Raw genomic sequence first — 16,902 nt, forward strand, 5'->3', positions numbered from 1 at the left:
ACATACACACCACATACATACCGCACACACCACATATACACCACACAGACACCACACATATATACCCACCTCACACATCACACATCATATATATGCCATGCCCACCTCACACACACCACACACATATCATACCCACCTCACACACACCACACACGTATCATACCCACCATACACAACACATATATCATACCCACCTCACACACATACCCCATACACACCACATGCATATTATAACCACCTCACACACACTGCATATATACCATGCCCACCTCATACACACCATGCACTTAACCCATATACACCACAAACACCACACACATATTATACCCACCTCACACACACCACACACTGCACACCACATATACACCATGCCCACCTTACACACTGCACATATTGAACCCATATACACCACACTTACCACACACATACCCCATACATACCACATGCATATAACCCTCACACACACCACGTATATACCATGCCCACATGGTATACATACCTCACACACATCACACACTTAACCCATATACACCAGACACCACACACCACACACATATTAAACCCACATCACAGACACCACACACACCCCTTATACACCACACACATATCATGTCCACCTCACAAACATTACACACACACTTCATACACATTATGCACTCTTCACACGTACCACACACCACACATATACCCCATACACACTACACACACCTTATATACACACAACACACATACCACACTCACCACATAATACCATATACACACCATATATGTTTCATACACACCACACACTCCATACATGCCACACACACACACAGACACTTCATAAATACTGCATACACAGCACACCACACTCCACATATGTATTACATCACCTGTACAACACACCACATTCCACCAGACAACTTATTCACACTACACAGATAGCACACACACCACACAATATCATACATACACACACCATACACACCTCATGTACATGACACACATCCCACACACACCACATATACTACACACACCTCATACAACCACACAGTTACACCCCATACATACCACACACCACAAATACTACACCATGCACATAAAGCATACGTACACACTCAACCCTTCCACACTATATCATACTCTACACACTATCACATTCATATCACACATACCACATACCACACACCATACACAGTACACTGCACACACTCATCACACCCTCCAGGACACCCTACCACCATACACACACACAGCACACACTCCCTACTTACCACACCACACACACTGTATCTCACACACACACCACACACCCCTGCCACATACCTTTGTATGCACACTACTCGTTTTGCATTCACACTACTCAAATGAAACCAAATGATTTAGTTTTTCCCAAATTAATACTGCCCGTCTGCGCACCCCAGCTGTGCTGGCCGGCACATCCTCTGGTCCTGCCCTCCCTTGGGTCAGCACCCCCTCCTGTGTTTCGGGTGTCTCTGACTGTGCCCTGTGGAGTGCTCATGTCTGCATCGCATGGGAGGCTGGCCCCTCTGCTCCAGTGGCTGCTTTCCTGGAGGAAACTGGCCTGTTTGCCACCTTTCCTGATGCCCAGAGCAGCGGCTGGTGCAGGAAGACCCACTTCCTTCCCTCGGTGTCTGCCCTTCCCCACGGGACATTTTGTCTCAGTTCTGACATCTCCCTAGCTAGAAGAGAGACCCTCAAAGGCATGCAGGTCAGTTTGATTATAATGCTGGTGAACAATCAGTGCGTTTTGGTAAAACACTCAACCAGTACATACATCTTTAATGAAGTAAAATGTGCACAGCCTCTCTGCTCCCACCTCTTTCCCCTCCCCTCCCCAGAGGAAATGGCTGACAAGCCATTGGGGGCTCCCTCTTTCTGTGTGCCTTTGTGTCTGTGTATGGGCTGGGGAATGTGTGTGTATTCTCTAGCCATCTTGACAGAGCTGGAACTGGGATCTACACACGTGCGCTCGCTGTAGCTCACTTGCCATTTTCCCTCCAAAACAGGCCTTTAAGATCCGTCACTGTAGTGTGTGTTGTTCTGCCTCTTTAAAAATGCCGTCAACTCTTGCAGCATGCAAACTCTGCCATCGTTTATTTAACCATTCTTTTATTTACGAGGACTTAGGTCATTTCCAGTTTTTTAAAAGATGCTGCAGTGAAAATCTTCAGCTGTCATTATTCACTTAGCTGTGGGAGAATGTGGTGGGAGGCGCCATGGGGGTGGGTGACCCCATGTGTGGCCAGGTTTTGTGAGGTTTTGACTCTGTCCTTCCCAATGTTCCTCCTACAGTGGCTGCCCCTGGGTGATGATGGCTGTGTGGGTGCTCACCATGGCCCACCGGAAGTGTGAGAGCACGGGGAGCAGCATGTTGGACCACAGGGCGAGGCCAGGCCCTGTCTCCCATGGCCAGGAAAGGACATGGAGCTGCCCTAGGAGGGCTGTGTGCCCGAGGGCCAGGAGCTGGCTGCCCTGTGGCCAGAGATCCTCATGCCCTAGGAGCAGGAGTGCCACTACCACAGCCCCGATGGGGACTCCAGCTCCGACTACATGAATAACACCTCTGAGGAGGAGGACTACGACAAGGGCCTGCCTGAAGAAGTGGGCATCACCTGCTATATCTGCTACTGCCCTGACAATGACAGCTACCTGGAGGGCATGGACTGCAACTGGGAGGAGTACCTAGCCCACAGCATGCACCATGTGGACACCGACGAGTGCCAGGAGGTGGTGGAGGAGTGGGCAGAGGGCGGACTCGGCAGACCTGCACCCTTAGGGCCATGGGGCTGAGGGAAGCCAGGATTACCTGGACGGCCACCTGCCCATCCTGGAGCTTGAGCCCTCTGTCCTGGAGGCCCATAACCAGGAAGAAGATGGCCACTACTGTCCCAGCAAACAGGGCTACCAGGATTGCTACCCCATGGAGGCCAATGGGAACACCAGTGCCTCCCCCTACCACCTGAGGTGTGGGGATGGGGACCTGGAGGACGAGGAGGAGGACATCAACCAGATCGTGACCGAGATCAACATGAGCCTGAGCATGACCAGCATCACTAGCGCCAGTGAGGCCAGGGATTCTGCAGAGGCCTGCCTGCCCAGCAAGGCCAGCTGCAGCCCCAGCGGGCACAAAACGAGGCCCAAGTCACTGAACCTCCCTCCCGAGGCAAAGCACCATAGAGACCCCCAGAGAGGCTTCAAGCCCAAGATCAGGACCCCAGAGGAGAGGCTGAAGTGGCCCCACAAGCAGGTAGGACTCTGGCTGTCTCAGGGGAGGGAGCAGAGGGACCCAAGAGCAAGAAATGTCCTGGTACAGCCCCCACAGATGCTGAAGTGAGGCGGTGGGAGGGGTTGCGTGCCTTGCAGTTCTTTTTTTTGTTTTTTGTTTTTGTTTTTGTTTTTGTTTTTGCCTTGCGGTTCTAATGGTGGCTGAGCTCTTCATTGGTCCAGTTGCCAGGCATGTTGTGTGGATGCTCCGCCCACTCTTAACGCTCACCCCTCAGACTCAGGAGTAAAGTCTTGTTGAGGGCTGATTGGCAACTAGTTTTTGGCAGAAGATGCCCCTCCTCCCACCTAGAAGTGGTTCGATATCTCCCCCACTGCCCTGGATCTGCTCGTGGTGGGGCAGTGTCTGTGGGAGAGCCCCTCAATCCTCAGGGGTGTACTTGTTCCAGTGAGGCAGTGGCAAAGATGTGGCCAGTGGTGGGTGGCCTGGTGGCTGGGGTGGGGCCTGGAGTGTATTTCATAGTGGACAGGTCTCTGAAAGCCCAGGGACCTTGGCCCGATGGTCAGTTATCTGTGAATAACTATTTGGAAAAGGATCCTGCAGATCTTATCTTACAGGATTGTTACATAGGTATACACATGCCATGGTGGTTTGCTGCCTCCATCTCCCCGTCACCAACATTAGGTATTTCTTCTAATGAGAATGATGGTTTCCAGCTTCATCCACGTCCATGCAAAGAACATAAACTTATTCTTTTTTATGGCTGCATAGTATTCCATGGTGTATATGTGCCACATTTTCTTTATCTAGTCTATCTTTGATGGGCATTTGGGTTGGTTCCAAGTCTCTGCTATCATAAACACGGCCGCAATGAACATATATGTGCATGTGTCTTTATAATAGATCGATTTATAATCCTTTGGGTATATACCCAGTATTGAGATTGCTAGGTCAAATATACAAGAAAAAAACAACCCCATCAAAAAGTGGACGAAAGATACGAACAGACACTTTTCAAAAGAAGACATTTATGAGGCCAGCAAACATATGAAAAAATGCTCCTCAGCACTGGCCATTAGAGAAATGCAAATCAAAACCACATTGAGTTACCATATCACGCCAGTTAGAATGGCGATCATTAAAAAAATCGAGACAACAGATGCTGGAGAGGATGTGAAGAAATAGGAACACTTTTACACTGTTGGTGAGAGTGTAAATTAGTTCAACCATTGTGGAAGACAGTGTGGTGATTCCTTAAGGATCTAGAAATAGAAATATATATATATATAATTCTTTTTTGAGACAGTTTCGCTCTTGTTACCCAGGCTGGAGTGCAATGGCGCGATCTCGGCTCACTGCAACCTCCGCCTCCTGGGTTCAGGCAATTATCCTGCCTCAGCCTCCTGAGTAGCTGGGATTACAGGCACATGCCACCATGCCCAGCTAATTTTTTGTATTAGTAGAGATGGGGTTTCACCACGTTGACCAGGATGGTCTCGATCTCTTGACCTCATGATCCACCCACCTTGGCGTCCCAAAGTTCTGGGATTACAGGCTTGAGCCACCACGCCCGGCCTATATAATTCTTTAACATACATAATCTATATCTTAGAATGTAGAATATAATTCTTTAATATGCATAATCTATATCTTAGAATATATTTATAAATATCAGGCATAAGACATGCTAATATTTTCTTTTATTCTGTGGATTGCCTTTCCACTCTTTTGAACATATTCTTTGATGCAAAAGAGTTTTAAATTTCAAATAAGTGTAATTTATCTACTTTCAATTTAGTTGTCTGTGTTTTTGGTGTTTCATCTAAGAAAGCTTTGCCAAATCCAATATTACGAACCTTTCCATTCTGTTTTCCTCTAAGACTTTAGACTGTTAGCTATTGCATTTACCTCTTTGTTCCAGTTTGAGTTAATTTTTTGTATAGGGTGTAAGGTAAGCATCCAACTTTTTCTTTGGCATATAGATATCCAGTTTATGCAGGATCACTTTTGTTCAAAAGACTGTCTGCTTGGTCTGTGTGTTTTTGTTCCCCTAAAGTTTATGTGTTAAACCCTAACCCCCTTGATAATGGTATTAAGAAGTGGGACCTTGGAGAGGTGATTAGTTAGGTCATAAAAGTTTCATCCTCATAAATGGGATTAGTTCCTTTATAAAAGAGGCTGAGGCTGGGGGCAGTGGCTCACTCCTGTAATTCCATTATTTTGGGAGGCCGAGGTGGGTGGATCACCTGAGGTCAGGAGTTTGAGACCAGCCTGGCCAACATGGTGAAATCACGTCTCTACTAAAAATACAAAATTAACTGGGCTTGGCGATGTGTGCCTATAATGTCAGCTTCTCTGGAGCCTAAGGCAGGAGAATTGCTTAGAACCTGGGAGGCAGATGTTGCAGTGAGCTGGGTTAGCACCACTGCCCTCCATCTTGGGTGACAGAGGGAGACTGTCTTAAAAAAAAAAAAGTGTTAAGAAGCCTGTTTGCCCATTCTGCCATGTGAGAACATGACACATAGAAGGTGCCATCTATGAGGAATAGGCCCTCATCAGACACTGAGTACGCTGGTGTCTCGATCTTGGACTCTTCAGGCTCCAGAACTGTGAGCAATAAATCATGTTGTTTACAAGTTGCCCAGTCCAAGTTATTTTGTTATAGAAGCCCAATCCTTTCCTCATTGAATGTTAGTGCCTGTGTCAAAAATCAATTGATTATAAATATGATGATTTATTTTTGGAGTCTCTACTATATTCCATTGGTATATGTGTGTATTTTCATGCCAGAACCACACTAATGTGATTATTGTAGCTTTGCAGTAAAATTTGAAATCAGAAAAAATGAGGCATACAACTTTGTTCTTCTTTATCAAGATTATTTTGGCTACTCAGGGTCCCTTGAATTTCATAGGAATTTTTTATACTTTTTTCTATTTCTGGAAAAAAAACTTTTGGGATTTGGATAGGGATAAATACTTTGGGTTGTATTGACATCTTAACAATATTACCTTTTCCAATTCATGAGCAAAGTTGTCTTTCCATTTATTTGTATCTTCTTTAATTTGTATCAGCAATGTTTTATAGTTTTCAGTGTATTAGTCTTTACGTCCTTGATTGTATTTATTATAAATACTTTATTATTTTCAATAAAATTGTTTTCTTGCTTTCTTTTTCAGATTCTTCAATGGCAGTGTATGGAAATGATTTTTTTTTTTCAGTCCCTGATGTAGCCATTCTAGCAATTGATTTTTATGTGGTAGTTTTTTTAATCTTTCTACTTTGTTTAATTTATCTGTTAGTTCTAAAAAGTATTATGGGGCAGAATTTTACACAGTAGGATACAGCACTGGGTAGAGTTGTGAGGCTCCCAATCCAGGCCCTAACTCTAAGACTATATTCCTAGACATACCTTGGGCCAAAAGGGAACCTGCTGCCTTGAAGGAAAGGCCCTATCCTGGCAGGATTTATCTCTTGCTGACTAAGAGCCCTAGGGTCCAGAATAAACAGCAGTGATACCAAGGTAGCAAACTATGGGCCTTGGGCTCCTAGACATGCTGGCTTCAGGGGTAACCCAGCATATTTGCAGCTGTGATGTCTATGGCAAAAGACTCCTGATGTTTGAGAAAAACAGAGGGAAAATTAAAGGGAACTTCATCTTGCACCTTAGGTGCCAGCTTGGCCACAGGGTGGCAGAGCAAAAAGCAGGCTCTTGGGGTCCCTGAGTCTAGGGCTAGGCTCTTGGACAGCATTTCTGGACCTGCTTTGGGCCAGGGGACCCTCTTCCCATGTGTCAGGGGAGGGACCTGGTGAAAGATGATTAGATCATGGCAGCAGATTTCCCCCATGCTGTTCTTATGATAGTGAGTGAGTTCTTATGAGATCTGATAGTTTAAAAGTGTAGCACTTTCCTCATTCTCTTTCTCTCTTGCCACCATGTAAGACATCCCCTTTGCTTTCCACCATGATTGTAAGTTTCCCGTGGCCTGCCCAGGCCATGTGGACCTGTGAGTCAATTAAACCTCTTTTCTTTATAAATTACCCAGTCTCAGGTAGTTTTTTGTTTTTTTTTTGAGACGGAGTTTCGCTCTTGTTACCCAGGCTGGAGTGCAATGGCGCTATCTCGACTCACCACAACCTCCGCCTCCTGGGTTCAGGCAATTCTCCTGCCTCAGCCCTCCTGAGTAGCTGGGATTACAGGCATGCGCCACTGTGCCCAGCTAATTTTTTGTATTTTTAGCAGAGACGGGGTTTCACCATGTTGACCAGGATGATCTCGATCTCTTGACCTCGTGATCCACCTGCCTCGGCCTCCCAAAGTGCTGGGATTACAGGCGTGAGCCACCACGCCCGGCCCCTCAGGTAGTTCTTTATAGCAGTGTGAAAATGAACTAATACACCAGGCACAGTAAGACAGACTTCACATTTTCTCATTTATTTGTGAGATGTACAAATCAAAACAGTGAACTAATAGAGAAGAAGAGTAGAAAGATGGCTATCAGAGGCTGGCAAGGATAGTAGAGGGTGAAGTGTATATGGGGATGGTTAATGAGTAACAAAAAACAGAAAAAATGTAGAAGATTGGTCATTTACATTTACTTGGTTTTCTTGACTGGTCATTTACTTTTACTTGGTTACTGAACACATGGTCTGTTTTTCAGAATTCCTCCCAAGTTACTTTAGCCAGTTTCAGTTATTTTATTTTTTTTTCATTTTATAATACATCTGTGGGTGGTGTGGACTGGGAATATCCTAGTCTTCCATGTTGCTGATGTCACTTTTCTCAAGTGAATAGATTCAAATGCAATCCATAAATTGATGACTCTCAACTTGTCATCTCCAAGGAAGTCTTACCCTGAATCTCAAAGTCATATCCAATTGCCTTTCTGACATCTCATTTTATAGTTAACTCATAATCTGCCTCATTGTCTTAAATATACTCCTGCTACCTGCTTTCTCGGAAATTTTGCATTTCTAAAAATGTATAAAAATGAAATCATGCATTATGTGTACTTTTTTCTGTCTTCTCTCATTCAGCATAATTATTTTTAGATTATATTGTAGCATTGAATGATTTATTCCTTTTTTATTGCTTAGTAATAAGTATGAATATAACACATCCATTCACTTGTTGATAGAAATTTGGGTTGTTTCCACTTTCTGGCTATTAAAATAAAGTTGCAGTGAACATTAATATAGGAATCTTTGTATGAACATAGGCTTATATTGTTCTTGGCTAAACCCTTAAGAATGGAATGATTATATCATTTTTTTAATCCAAAAAAAACCTGCCAAACTTATACAAAATAGTTGTATGATTCAGATATCTATTACTTAGTCAGCTTTGGTAGTTTGTGATTCTAGGAATTTTTTCATTTCATCTATGTTTTCTAATTTGTTGTTATACAATTGTTAATTTTATTTCCTCATAACCCTTTTATTTATCTAAGGTCAGTAATAAAGTCCTCACTTTTATTTCCAGTTGCAGTAATTGAATATTTTGTCTCTCTCCATCTGTCTCTCCCCTTTCTTCTCTCTTTTTGCTCTCTCTACTTTTCTTGGTGAGTCTAACTGTAAGTTTGTCAATTCTCCTAATCTTTACAAAGTACAAAGCATTATTTTGTTGATTTTTCTCTACATTTTTCTATTCTCCAATGTATTTACTTCCACTCTAATCTTTACTGTTTCCTTCCTTCTGTTTGCTTTGAGTTTAGTTGGCCTTTCTTTTTTATGTTTTTTTTTTATTTTAATTATGCTTTAAGTTCAGGCAGGGTACATGTGCAGAATGTGCAGGTTTGTTTCATAGGTAAACGCATGCCATGGTGGTTTGCTGCATCCATCCCCCCACCCGTCATCTACATTAGGTATTTCTCCTAATGTTATCCCTCCCCAATTCCCCCACCCCCTGCTAACCCTCCCCTTTCCCCTACTCTCTGACAGGCCCCGGTGTGTGATGTTCCCCTCCCTGCGTCCATGTGTTCTCATTGTTCAGCATCCACTTATGAATGAGAACATGCAGGTTTGGTTTTCTGTTCTTGTGTTAGTTTGCTGAGAATGATGGTTTTCAGCATCATCCATGTCCCTGCAAAGGACATGAACTCAAATCGTTTTTTATGGCTGCGTAGTATTCCATGGTGTATATGTGCCACATTTTCCCTGTCCAGTCTATCATCGATGGGCATTTGGGTTAGTTCCAAGTCTTTGCTATGGTAAACAGTGCTGCAATGAACATTCGTGTGCATGTGTCCTTATAGTAGAATGATTTATAATCCTTTGGATATATACCCAGTAATGGGATTGCTGGGTCAAATGGTATTTCTAGTTCTAGGTCCTTGAGGAATTGCCACACTGTCTTCCACAATGGTTGAATTAATTTACACTTCCACCAACAGTGTAAAAGCATTCCTATTCCTCCACATCCTCTCCAACATCTGTTGTCTCCTGATTTTTTTAATGATCGCTATTCTAACTGGCATGAGATGGTATCTCAATGTGGTTTTGATTTGCATTTCCCTAATTACCAGTGATGGTTAGCTTTTTTTCATATGTTTGTTGGCTGCATAAATGTCCTCTTTTGAAAAGTGTCTGTTCATATCCTTTGGGCAAAGGGTATGATGAGGTTTTTTTTTTTCCTTGTATATTTGTTTAGGGTATTTGTAGATTCTGGGTATTAGCCCTTTGTCAGATGGGTGGATTGCAAAATTTTTTTCCCATTCTGTTGGTTGCTGGTCCACTCTAATGACTGTTTCTTTAGCTGTGCAGAAGCTCTTAAATTTAATTAGATCCTGTTGGGAAAAGCAGCAAAGGAGAAAGGGCTTACAGAGTGCCGACATAAATTGGTTATGAGTAACATGTAAACAGGGAACAACAAACTGCGCAAGGCCACAGGAGGCCTCTGAGGAGGAAGTCCTCTCTATGCCTCATGTTCCGGTGCAGGGTGACCTGGGCTCTGTTACCATAAACATTGTGCTCAAGGATGTAAAACCCCTTCATAGCACTATGACATAGCCAGACTTGTAGGCTCCTTGTTAGGCCTGAGTTCCATCAGCTGCACATAGATAATAAGTTAAAGATAACCACATGTTCTTGTTTTGTGAAACTCTCAAACCACCACTGTTGTCTGTCTTTAGAATGATATAGCAGTTCTGGCTCACTGATTCACTACACCATCACCCTCTCCCTATCACTTCACCCCTACCCTGTAGATCAAAGTGATTGTAACTCCAGTAAATAGAGTGGATGATCAGAGCTTGGGGCCTTCCCTGCCTCCTCCAAAGTAATAAAGTGATGGCCCCTTGACCCCAGTGTCTCTCTTAATCTGTCTTTTTCATTCCTTTGTCACCACCAAACTCAGGGTACCCACGGGTGATGTAGGGCTGGCTCTCTACATTCTGGTACCCAACGTGGGGCTCATGGATCCCTACATTCTGACCCCCACTGTGTGGGGCTCATGGATTCCCTAAAGATCTCATTTGTCTATTTTGGCTTTTGTTGCCATTGCTTTTGGTGTTTTAGTCATGAAGTCCCTGTCCACGCCTATGTCCTGAATGGTATTGCCTAGGTTTTCTTCTAGGGTTTTTATGATGTTAGTTCTTAGGTTTAAATCTTTAATCCATCTGGAGTTAATTTTTGTATAAGGTGTAAGGACTTTTTTACTTCCTTGTCATAAAATTTTGGTAGTTTATTCCTCATATAGGTGGTTACAGCTGTGTATTTCATGCTAAGCACTACTTCAGTTGCATCCCATAAGTTTTGTTGTGTTTTCTTTTTCTTCATCTCTAGATATTTTCTAATTTCCTTTATTATTTCTTGTTTGACTACTGTCTTTTGAGTTGTGTGTTGTTTAATTTCTACATATTTGTGAATTTCTCTGCTTTTCTTCTGTCATTGTTTTCTAATTTTATTTCATTGTGGTTAGAGAACATATTGTATGATGTTAGGTCTATCAAATTTTTTATCATGAGGTATCTTTGAGTTTATCCTCTCTGGAATTTATTGAGCTTTTGGTGTTTATAAAAAATCAAATTTTGAAAGTTTTTAACCATTATCTTTTTCTTTTTGTTACTCTAATTATATAATCTCAATTGACCTAACTTGAAGTTTCCTAATTCTTTTTCTGACTGTTCAACTCTGCTGTTTAGCCCATCTAGTGAATTTTTCATTTCAGTTATGGTGGTTGTCCACTCCAGATTTTCTATTTGGTTCTTTTTTAAGAAAACATTCTGTTTCTTTAAACTTTAAGTTCAGGGGTACATGTGCAGGTTTGTCACATAGGTAAACTTGTTTCATGGGGGTTTGTTGTACAGATAATTTCATTACCCAGGTATTAAGCCTAGTAGTGATTATTTTTCCTGATCCAGTATTTACTATTTTGTGAGACCCACTGCCCTCATACTTTCCTATAGTTCTTCTGACATGGTTTCCTTTAACTCTTTGAAGTAACTGGTTTAGAATAGTTGACTTAGACTTTGTCTAGTCAGTCCAATGTCTAGATCTCCTCAAGAACAGTTCTCTACTGACTGCTTTTCCCTCTTGGGGCCATATATTCTTATTTCTTTGCATGCTTCATTATATATTTTTGATGGAAACTGGACACCTTAAATTATGTGGCAGCTCTGGAAATCAGATTTGCCCCTTGCCCCAAGTTTTGTTATTGTGATTATTTAGCATTGTTTGAGTAATATTTCTGAGCTAAATCTGTAAAGTCTATATTTTTTGTTGTAATGAGATTCTGGATCGGTTCACTTAGTGGTCAGAAAACTATTGGAGAGATTTTCTTAAACACTGGGAAGCAGAGTCTCCCAGTTTTTGCCAAGGGACTCTGAGTATGTGTCGGGCACACCTTTAACATTCAGCCAGGCAGCATGTTTGCAAATTCCATGGGATTTTCTGTGTAAACAATGACATGATCTGCAAATAAAGACAGTTTTACTTTTTTCTGCCATTTTCCATGTGTTTTATTTCTTCTGCTTTCCTTATTGCAGTGGCTAGAAACCCCAGTACTACTGGATAGAACAGAAACATCCATTTTTTTTTTTTTAACCATAGGGAGAATGCATTCATTCTTCAACTATTAAGAATAATGTCAGCTGCTGTTAACTGTTTTGATATATTAACAGTTAACTGTTAATATATTTTGAGTATATTAATTTTAAGGATATAAATGCCAAAATTACCTTACATTTTTCTGTAACCAAGTTTATAGAGAGCTGATGCTTTTTTTTCTCTGAAGCTTCTTTTATAATGGCATTAATCACATTCATGAGGGCAGAGCTCTCATAACTTAGTCATTTTCAAAAAGGGCCCATTTTTAAAAAAATATATATATATACTTTAAGTTCTGGGGTACATGTGCAGATTGTGCAGGATTGTTACATAGGTATACACGTGCCATGGTCGTTTACAGCATCCATCCCCACCGTCACCTACATTAGGTATTTCTCCTAATGTTATCCCTCACTTTTATTTGTATATGTCACTTTTATTTGTATATGTCCTTGATTAGATTCAGGAAGGTGTTTTCTAATACTGTTTGCAGGAATTGATGTTAAATTTTGCCAAATGCCTTTCTGCATTGATTGAGATAGTTATATCATCTTCTTTCTTTTATCTATAGCAATATTCTTTGCTCTGAAATCTGCTCTTTTATTAATAGAGCCACTCTAGTATTCTTTTAAGATGAGCATGCTATATCTTTTTCAAACATGTTTGTCTATACTGTTTGTGAATTTATATATTAAAGTTTCTCTCTCTTTTTCTTTCTTTTTCTCTTTCTCTCTCTCTCTTTTTTTTTTAACAAAAGAAAGAGGTTTAATGGATTTACAGTTCTATGTAGCTGAGGAGTCCTCACAATCAATGCAAGGAGGAGCAAGTCACATCTTACATGGATGGCAGCAGGCAAAGACAGTTTGTGTAGGGAAACTCCCATTTTTAAAAACCATCAGATCTCATGACACTCACTATCACAAAAACAGCATGGAAAAGACACACCCTCATGATTCAGTTATCTCCCACCAGGTCCCTCCCACACCACATGGGAATTATGGGAGCTACACAGTGAGATTTGGGTAGGGACACAGAGCCAAACCATATTAACTTCCTTCACATGTGCAACACTCTTGGTTTGCTTAGGTCAATAAATACATATATATTTTTTCTGTTTAATATCATATATTTGGCAATTTTTGTGTGCAAATGGGTCATGAATTTGTGTGATGGTAAAACTCCTTTTACCATTTCAAAGCTCACCAGATTAATGTCTGACATCATTTTCAGAATATGTTTTAACTATACATGTTAAGTAAGTTAATATAAAACATCACAGATCAACTAAAAGTATGTTATCACCGGGAATTCTAATTGTTCAATATGTGTATGTATTTAAGAGTCAAACACAGAGAACAACTTAAAAGTGCATTCAAGTCACTTAAAAATCCAAGCACAAATTGATCAACAGATGACTGAGAGCAACATGTGCCAACAGAACATGTTTTTAGTAGAAGTTGATTGTTTGGAAGAACAGAATAGCCTCATGTGAACACTCCTGAGTGACTGTTTTATTGAACTAAATCTGACATTTGTTGTTTCCTTTTCTGATTGGCATTTATCTCATTTCCTGCATCATTCCATCTCCTTATTTCAGCATCTGTGTTTCTTGCATTATATTCCTGTGTTAGTAAACAAACAGAATATCTATGTTTATAGAAAATAAAGAGGGCTGCCAGCTTTTTCCTCTAAGTCTATGGGAATTAATTATATTTTGAGATAGTTATAATGATATTCAAAAAGAAAAATTTAAATGTACCTTTTCAAATTCAAAAATAATCAAATTGAAGCTTAGCATAGGAAAATAAAGCTAATATACTGACATAGGCTTTTCTCTCAAAATTGTACTTGCATAGTATTGAATAAAAATAGGCTTCTAATGCATTACTCTCAGAAAAGTCATTTATATTTACTCGTATTTTGAGACAAAATATTCCTAATGTAAGTATATTTAGTAAAAGATTATTTTGAGTATATTAATTTTAAGGGTATAAATGCCAAAATTACCTTACGTTTTTCTGTAACCAAGTTTATAGAGTTAGCTGATGATTTTTTTTCTCTGAAGCTTCTTTTATAATGGCATTAGTCACATTCATGAGGGCAGAGCTCTCATAACTTAGTCATTTTCAAAAAGGGCCCATTATCTTTTTTATATATATAAACTTTAAGTTCTGGGGTACATGTGCAGATTGTGCAGGATTGTTACATAGGTATACACATGCCGTGGTGATTTGCTGCATCCATCCCCACCGTCACCTACATTAGGTATTTCTCCTAATGTTAAACCTCCCCAATCCCCCCATCCCCTGCTAACCCTCCCCTAGCCCCCCAAACCCCCCGACAGGCCCTGGTGTGTGATGCTCCCCTCCCTGTGTCCATGTTTCCTCATTGTTCAACACCTGCTTATGAGTGAGAACATGCAGTGTTTGGTTTTCTATTCTTGTGTCAGTTTGCTGAGAATAATGGTTTCCAGTTTCATACATGTCCCTGCAAAGGACATGAACTCATTTTTTATGGCTGCATAGTATTCCATGGTGTATATGTGCCACATTTTCTTTATCCAGTCTATCATTGATGAGCATTTAGGTTGGTTCCAAGTCTTTGCTATCATAAACAGTATTGCAATAAACATACATGTGCATGTGTCTTTATAACAGACCAATTTATAATCCTTTGGGTATATACCAGTAATGGAATTGCTGGGTCAAATGGTATTTCTAATTTTAGATCCTTGAGGAATCGCCACACTGTCTTCCACAATGGTTGAACTAATTTACACCCCTACCAGCAGTGTAAAAGCATTCCTATTTCTCCACATCCTCTCCAGCATCTGTTATCTCCAGATTTTTTAATGGTCACCATTCTAACTGACGAGATCTCAGTGTGGTTTTGATTTCCATTTCTCTAATGACCAGTGATGATGAGCATTTTTCATATGTTTGTTGGCCACATAAATGTCTTCTTTTGAAAAGTGTCTATTCATATCCTTTGCCCACTTTTTGATGAGGTTGTTTTTTTTCTTGTAAATTTGTTTAGGTTCTTTGTAGATTCTGAATATTAGTCCTTTGTCAGATGGGTAGATTGCAAATACTTTTTCCCATTCTGTTGGTTGCTGGTTCACTCTAATTGTTTCTTTTGGTGTGCAGAAGCTCTTAAGGTTAATTCGATCCCATTTGTCTATTTTTGGCTTTTGTTGCCATTGCTTTTGGTGTTTTAGTTATGAAGTTGTTGCCTTATGCCTATGTCCTGAATGGTATTGCCTAAGTTTTCTTCTAGGGTTTTTATGGTGTTAGGTCTTATGTTTAAATCTTTAATCCATTTGGAGCTAATTTTTGTATAAGGTGTAAGGAAGGGATTTAGTTTCAGCTTTCTGCACAGGGCTAGCTAGTTTTCCCAGTACCATTTATTAAATAGGAAATCCTTTCCCCATTGCTTGTTTTTGTCAGATTTATCAAAGATCAGATGGTTGTAGATGAGTGGCGTTACTTCCGAGGCCTCTGTTCTGCTCCAGTGGACGTGACTTCACGTCAGTGAAGTTCTAAAAATCACCAGCTTTGGCTTTCCCCAACCAGGCCTTCCTCTTATATAATGGAGGTAAGACAGGGAAGGAAAAGTGGGTTTCCAAGACCAATGAAATGATAAAGGAGCAGAAAGTGATAGGCTGGAATTCTTAATGGCTTATGAGCAAGTTTCCCCATGCTATCCCCATCACTGTCCACTGTCCAATTCCACGCCGCTTCTACTCTTTCAGTGAAAAGACTATAAAAGCTAAACGACCACTTTTTCCTTTTCCATGCCTTCATTTTTAAATATCTTATTAAGATAGATGTGTATTGCTGACCAAGTCATATTTTCTTCCTTATGATTTGGACCAATAATTTCTGACACAATTGATTTAACAAAATATATTCAAATACATTTGATCTTTACAAAATATAGTATACTTCTTTTTTTTTTTTCTATTTAATCTAATGGAATTCCTTATGTTAGTATAGCAGATTTTCTTCCAGAGATAAACTACCCATTATTGATGGGAATGTAGATTGATACAGCCGTTATGGAAAACAGTATACAGGTACCTAAATAAATTAAAAATACAATTACAGTGTGATCCAGCAATTCCTCTCCTGGGCATATACCCAACAGTACTGAAATAACCACCTCATAAAGGTGTCTTCACTCCCATGTTCAATGCGACATTATTCACAATATCCACGCTGTGTCAACAACCTGGGTGGCTGTCAATGGACTAACGGATAAAAAACTGTGGCACAAATACACACACACACACACACACACACACACACACACGATGGAATGTATTCAGCCTTAAAAATGGGAGAGATTCTGCCATTCGCCACAATATGGATGATCTGGGTGATACTGTTCTAAGCAAAATAAGCCAGACACTGAAAGAAAAACATTTCATGACCTAATTTATATGTGGAACCTAAAAACTTAAACAGTTGAAATATACAGAGACAGAGAATAAAACAATGATTATTGGGAGAGGGGTAGAGAAGGAAATGGAGAGATTAGGTCAAAGGATGCAAAGCAGCAGATACGTACAAAGAACGAGTGAAAAGATTTGAGTTTTTAAGGTGGAGACTATAGTAAATGTTCCTGTATAA

The 16,902-nt window shown here is 40.6% G+C and overlaps 1 pseudogene; it reads left to right on the top strand.

Moving 5' to 3' along the window:
• Positions 1–16,902, top strand: part of LOC110568859 (amyloid-beta A4 precursor protein-binding family A member 2-like) — a 68,597-nt pseudogene that overhangs the window by 14,173 nt on the left and 37,522 nt on the right.

Source organism: Aotus nancymaae, unplaced genomic scaffold (assembly GCF_030222135.1).
Source record: "Aotus nancymaae isolate 86718 unplaced genomic scaffold, 86718_ANA_hifiasm-v0.15.2.pri h1tg000011l, whole genome shotgun sequence".
NCBI classification, from domain to species: domain Eukaryota; kingdom Metazoa; phylum Chordata; class Mammalia; order Primates; family Aotidae; genus Aotus; species Aotus nancymaae.